This window comes from Neophocaena asiaeorientalis, unplaced genomic scaffold (genome assembly GCF_003031525.2).
Source record: "Neophocaena asiaeorientalis asiaeorientalis breed wild unplaced genomic scaffold, Neophocaena_asiaeorientalis_V1.1 scaffold10, whole genome shotgun sequence".
In the NCBI taxonomy this organism is placed as follows: Eukaryota; Metazoa; Chordata; class Mammalia; order Artiodactyla; family Phocoenidae; genus Neophocaena; species Neophocaena asiaeorientalis.
In genome coordinates, this window is record NW_020172817.1 from 1 (window position 1) to 7333 (window position 7333).

Here is a 7333-nt window from a genome sequence, read left to right on the forward strand (position 1 = left end):
GGAGGAAGGCCATCTCCGTGTCTTACTCTTCCGCCATCTTCCCCTTATCACCACCTGTTCATTTTTATACTGATATGGTCTTTGTAGTCTTTGTAGTCACTTCTTTAGTGTGTTAAATTTCTCAGGCTTCTTCTAGGTGATCAATGTATTCTTTAATATGGCCATTCTGTTATGCAGCCCACTGTTTTTTTCCTTAATTTTTAAGTGTATTCCACCCAAAGTGCTATCTATTCATTTTTAAGGTTACTACTTGTTCTATCTTAGATTTTCTTATTTCTGATTTTAGTTTCCTTCAAATGCTTCCTAATTCTTAGTCTTTTCATATTTATAAAAAAAAATAAAGTTGATTAATGTATAAAATATTAGGTTACTCTACAATTAAGTTATTCTTTCCTATCTACCTTTCCCTTCAGAGGGAGGGCTGACTGAAGTAATTATGTGAATGGAAGAAGATGGATATTTAGGCCTTCCTTTAGTTTTCACATATGTGAAGAAAACAGGACAGGTCAAAGATATGTTCAGTTGCCAAAATATGAGGATTTGATTCTGATGTGATAGTCACTCTGTCCTCTTTGTGAGAAACAGGAGGTACCTTAGGAGGCTGTCGTTGGAGTCCTGGTGAGAGAGGACTGTGGCTTGGCCTAGTGAAGATATTGAAAGGCAATCCAGCCAGATTTAGAACACATTATAGAGTTGTTGATGGATTAGAAGATTAAAAGTGCAAAATGAAGGACAATATCTAGCACATTGGATTGGGAGCAAAAGTAAAGTGGTTGACATTAAATAAGAGTAGACCTATCATTGTAATAGGAAAGATTACGAATATGAGTAGAATATATTAGATGCAAGCAGTTTCGATTTTCTGACAGGAAGAAAATAGTTATTTTGTGTTTATTTCTGTTTTTAAATGAAATTGATATGAGGTCACTTATTGACAGAACAGGAAAAAAAAGTGTTGTAGAATAAAGAAGAGGTAAGATGTTTAGAAATGGTCATCATAGAATATTTAAAAAAAAAGTTTGGAAATACAGTACAATTACTAGGAAAAGCCAGTTGTCCATTTGAAATCCGTGTTTTAAATTTAAAGTGAGAACATTTTATAAAGCAGTGTGATATTCCTCCAGCAGATTAAAGCTGTAATAAAAAATTCTTATTTTCATCTTCTACCCACGACCCTCCAATACACACTCACACACTCAGACACACAAAGCCACATACTATTATTTATATATGTTGTAATTTTCATGAAAGTTTGCAGATTTACACAACTTCTGTAGTTTTGAGGCACCTTTTCAACTTCTTAAACGTCAAAAATAATTGTTTGAATCCTTGACAGTGGTGTTAATGCACATTCATCTTTCTTTCTACACCCTGATGTATAGATGTTAAAACTGATTTTGGACAAAATTAGTCGTAATTATGTAGAAGCAACACCAATAATGTCCTAAAATAATTAAGTTCACGATGACTTTGCAGGAAACAAACCCCAAAAGTGAATTGCTTCTTTTTGCTTGCGTTCCTTTTCTGACTTTTTCTCTGTTTCACATACTCACTGTTGTGCTCTATAGGTTCTGTGATTGACAAACCAATCCCCTTTATCTCCAAGCTCTGATTTTTGTCCTCTGGAAATTTGAAATAGAGAAAATCTATATCTTCCCTGAACAGATTGTGGATGGCAGCAGATCCCTGCTTTAGTCCTGTCTTTTGCTTTTCAGAGATGTGGGTAATCTCAGTAGCGCAAGATGTCAAAAAATGAACCCTACTGCTATCACCCCAAATCATACCCTGTTTCTCTTTTGTAACTTTTCATTGTTGCAGTCACTTTTAACTTAGTCACATTTAGGAAGATGCCATTTATATGCATAGCCTTTGGTAAAATCATAATAGTAACAGAGAGGTTGTGTCTATTTTTGTAACTAGTTGAGTACATACTGTATTACCAGATACTGTAATAGGTAAATTACACAAATTACCTCCTTCAATATCTGTAATCAGCACAACTTCTCCTCCAGAAATGTGCTATTTATTGTACCATCAAAAGATGTACTGAGAGCCAGTGCTTATCAATGTCAACACACTAAAGAAGTGGCAATGCCAGAATTTGACCCAAGTTGGTCTCTATCTAAGATCTAAGCATTTGTTGTTAAGTTTCCTTGGGGAAAAAAAAAATAATGACAAGGATTTTACGGTAAGGAAGTCTAATATACAATACATTTAGTAGTTGATTAAATGGGGTCAATGCTGTTTTAATACAAAATTGTATCATTGGATTCCTCTTAGGTGAGAGTAAAATTCAAAGCATAGTTGAAATGTACTAGAAAGATTTGGGGGACTTTAGAAAGGAGAAGTTCTGGCTTAAAGAATATGGTGAGAAAACCATCAGTGTCAGTAATGACTAGTTAGTAAGGATGGGCAAAACACGTGGTTAGGGACAATACGTATAAACCTGCCAACTCTAATATATGAGTAGTGGCTGCCTGAGGAATCTTTAGATAGGCAAAGAAGGGCAATGACATTTCCTTTCTGGCAGTGACTTGTGGCCTACATTAATGTTTTAGTAGGACTGCAATATTCTGATAATAATCTAACAGTACCTATAGTTTAATGTGGCTACTCTAAGGGCCAAACACTTAGCAAAGCAATGAATTTAAAGCCTGCATTTTCACTGCTCTCCTGAGTCTGTCCCATAATTCTCACAGCCTATGGTGACCAAAAGCACTGGGCTTATACAGTGCAAGAGCCCTACAGAGAAATTATTTCAGCATACCACACACAGTTGACTTGCAGTTAAAAAAAAAAAAAAGAATAATAAACTATACTACCCTGAGATCCAGGTAAATGAAATCCCTTTTGATCTAACCAATCTTCCTAGAGTCCCAAATTAACACTGGCAATATGAAATTTATTTTGGACACACTTTTCTAGACAATACTTCAGAGACACTGTTCTCTTTTTAGCTTGTTCTGTTCTTTATGGGGTCGATGGCCTCTATAAATGTTTGTTTGAGTTCAAAATAATCAGGCTTTCTGTGATGATGCACGTTTTCTTTCAAAGTAGCAATATAAATAACCTTTAATATATAGCAGCTACCTTTACTATTGTGCACTCAAACACATATACACCCACACATTCAGGGTAAGAGAAGATGACAGAGCTCACATTTCAATTTATTGCTTTCTATATACTCTGTAACTTATGATTAATTATACATGCATACTACTTGGAAATCCTTTTATAAACAACTCTGAATAAGCAAGAAAATGGTAAAGTATAACTAATCACACATTCCCAAATGAAGACCAAGCTTCTCATGCATTAAAATTAAAAAAAAAAAATTGCCAGTTTTGCATGCTGTAGACTATGCAAATCTCTACTGAGTTAATTTGATCTATTTTTAGTCAGAGATTTTTTCTGTAGTGACCACACTATCATTGAGTTTCCAGTTTTTACACTGGCAGCCTTTGTGCACATGAGAGAAGTTTTGTTTACCAATAAGCAATATAGAATTCAATTTACTTCTGCTTTGATCTTTATGATTTCTCCCTTTTTACTAACTTGGAGTTTTGTTTTCTTTCTTTTTTTAGTTCCTTTAGGTGTAAGGTTAGGTTGTTTATCTGAGAAATAATATTTTTAAATCATATCAATTTGAGATTTAGTTGTGTTTTTCTAATCATCTCTTCTGACTTCTGTGAAGTACAATTTCTCTCTTCTCCTCTCCTCTCCTATTCCTTCCTTCTTCTCTCCTTCTCTCACCACCTAGGATGTCTTTATCATTGATCCTGTAGAAACTTTTCTCTTGTCCTTCAGGGGCTGTAACAGCTTTTATTATTAGTGTATTATCTGTAGATGACTCATAAAATTGTCTCTCACTCAAAACTATTTCCCAAGCTGCAGTTTCATGTTGCCAAGTGACTCTTATATAACTCCCCATGGTGGGTAGCTAAGACCTCAACATCAGCATAATTCCAGTCTGAATCTATAATATTTCCAACCAGATATTATTTTCTTTCTTCTTCCTACTAATTACAGCATCATTTTCTTTAGGACTAAGCTTGAAAATTCTGATTCATTCCTAGCTGCATTATATTATAGTTAATTATTTCTCTAAATATCTATATATGTACCTTTCTCTTTTCTATTCTTATACCAAGTTAAAGGCATTAATTATATCTTTCTGGATGATAACTATAATTGTGCAAAATTAATTATTAATTAATTATAACTATAATTGTGCAAAAGCTTTATCATCTTGCAATTCAGCATGCAGAGTGATAATTAACCACCATGTATTCAACCAATATATTTTGGTCACCTATTAATTCTTAGAAAGCTTAGGCAAGTGTCCCTGCCAAACCAACTCCTTTCTTACATTGGGCACCTGCTCTGATCTGTCTGCTCCGACACTTAAAGTGCAAAAGCTGTCACCTGGAATGGAAGTTAAACACTCATGGTAACTGACAGTCATCCTACCGGCCTAAATAGCAAAAGTGTAGGCAAGAGATGATGGTGGATTATGGTAGACTATAAAGAGGAAGAACTTGAGATAGATCTCAGTGGATAGTTTGAGAATTATTAATAAAGCAAGATGAGTTGAACTTGATCTACTGTATTGATGGTAGTGGTGAGGAAGGCTGCTTCATGTGCATGCAACTGTTGTAATCCCACAGGCTTCCGCATTCAGAAAGGCCCCGTGTATGGTTAATGCTTGTCATGGCCATCTTGAAAATCTTAATGTTTAACAAATCCCCATATTTCCTAACAAATCTCCATATTTTCATTTTCCACCCTTCATCAGATTGTGCAGCTCATCATGGAGGTGAGGACAAACATCAAAGCTAATATCAGGGTTCTGTTTGGACAACTGTGTGTGTGTGTGGTATTAAAAGTAATTTACCAGTTTAGTAATATATGAAAAACACTGTCCATATATAGCTTATAGAATCTATTGTGTTGCATTGCATTTTAGTGGTTTCTTTCTAGTGTTTTGGGGTTTTTTTTTGTTAGTTTTGTTTTGTTTTTTTTGCTTAAAACCAGAGAATCTGCCTTACTACTTTGCAATCCATCAATGGAACTTATATCAGTACTTGCTGTATGATACTCTGTATGTATTTTCTGAATAAATCTCTTCATGCACACATGTATACTTACATATTTGCATTCATATATATACATATGTATATATGTATAATTATATATATGTATGTATACATCTATTATGTTCATAAGTAAACACAAATTTTTAAACATATATAAATTTATAAGCATATACACACAAACCTTTTTCTGGCTAAATGTGAAAAGTATAGAAACTTGTGTTGAACTCAATTTTCTAAATGTCTTCTGATCATTAAAACAACTTAAGTCCATTATATCCTCAATTAGCAATAACATGCTAGGAGAATGGATATGGACAGAAAATTATGAGAAGAAAACAGGGAAGCAGTCAATAAACATTCTAGTAATCACATGAATAGAAATTAAAACAATGAGATAATAATTTTTAGCCATTGAATAAGCAAATTGAAAAAGAAATGTTCTCACTCAGAGTAGTGAGGAACCAATTAAACTTCTACTCTTCTCTAATGGTGCTGGGGAACAATAACATAATCATGTGTTTTAAAATATCCATAAGTTGTATTAGTAGTTCTGCATCCAGGAGTCTATTCAAGTGCAGTAGTCAGAGATCCAGGAAAAGAAGCATTCATAGAAGCATTATTTATAATATTCCAAACTTGGAAGCAACATCAATGTTCAATGACAGGGAGAAGATTAAATAAAGTATTATCAATACATATATGCTCTGCAATATAACGTTGGTGTTTTATTGAAAATATTTAATAAGTGCTTTTAATTGCATAGAAAAAGCTGAAATATTAAAATTTAAAAGACAAGATATATGCATCAGTTTTCAAAGTGTCTCATATGGTGTTCTCAGGGAAAACATTGATAATAGTAAGTTTAAGAGTTAGTGAACTGAATTACTTTGCTGAACACCTGAAACTAACACAACACTGTAAGTCAACTATACTTCAATAAAGAAAAAGTTAGTGTATACCACCGTTCTGTCTGGGATGGCCACAAATATACATTAGCAAATTAAATATAGTTCTGAAAAGATGAGAGATTTGGTTAACCAGAAGTTCTGATTAATTGAACATTAAATAACCCTTGTTTTTATAAATCGAGGTTATCGAATGATTTTTAAATATTTGTCTCTTTTCTGGCATTGTAAATATTATATACCGTGTGCAATATAATATTTGTTTGATAATTAAGAATCTTACAATACTTCAGGGTCACTGAAGTGTCAATTTTCATTATATAACACCAGAAAGGTAAATACAGATAGATATGGGAGGTTGCACTGAATGAGCGAATGTCCCCAGGACATCCCATGGAAACTATATTTTTCTCTTTTAATTAAAAGTTCTTGGGTAAGAGTTTATTTGTGATTTGACTTTTTCTACTACAAAATGGAGTACAGAAATCAAACACAATTTATTTAATGAACACTTACTGAGCACTTACAGTTGAGATTCAACTAAACTTCATTCAAAGTCTTTTATATGCCAAGGACTGTACTAGAACCTTTTGTACGTGTAAAACCCTTTAAGTATTTGCAAAATCTCCGTGTAAAGTGAGGGTGATTTTGAAAATTATGCGTCAGCTAGTAAAGAGAGAGTAAAACAGAATACAGAGAGTAAAACAAGCTGGTTAAGCAACTCTTTATTTAATGAGTTGTAGACAGATGGATTAATCTTAGATCTTCCATCTCCAGTGTAGAGTTGTCTCCATTACACCCAGCTGCATTTGCATGTACCAGGTACTGGGTGTTCATTCCTAGCTAGCATTCAATTAGGAGACAAATATGTAAACATATAATGATAAAGGAAGCACATTTATATACAAGTTACTATATGTGCAGTTTTAAGTACATTATGTGTTTTAAAATATTTAATCCTCCTTGGAAGCATAAGAGATAGGCAATATTATGGAATTTTTACTGAAGAAGAAACTTCAATTTAAGCATATAGAATTGTGTAGCTTCCCAAGTTTGTTTGGTTCCAGATTCTGTGTTCTTAACACCTATGCCATGTTGTCACTAACCATAACACAATTTATTAAATAAGATATTGACGGACTTTTAAAAGTATTTTATGGCCTCAAAAAAGTGTAGAGTCAGTCAAACCTATTGGAGCAAGGTGCTTACTCAGAAAATGTGACCTTTGTTCTGACCCCTGGAAGATGGATAAGGTAGAGGTGAGATACAGGGGAAGAAAGGAGTGGAGGTTTTCCCAGGGCTGAGAGAGAGAAAGGAGTTAGAGGTATTAGT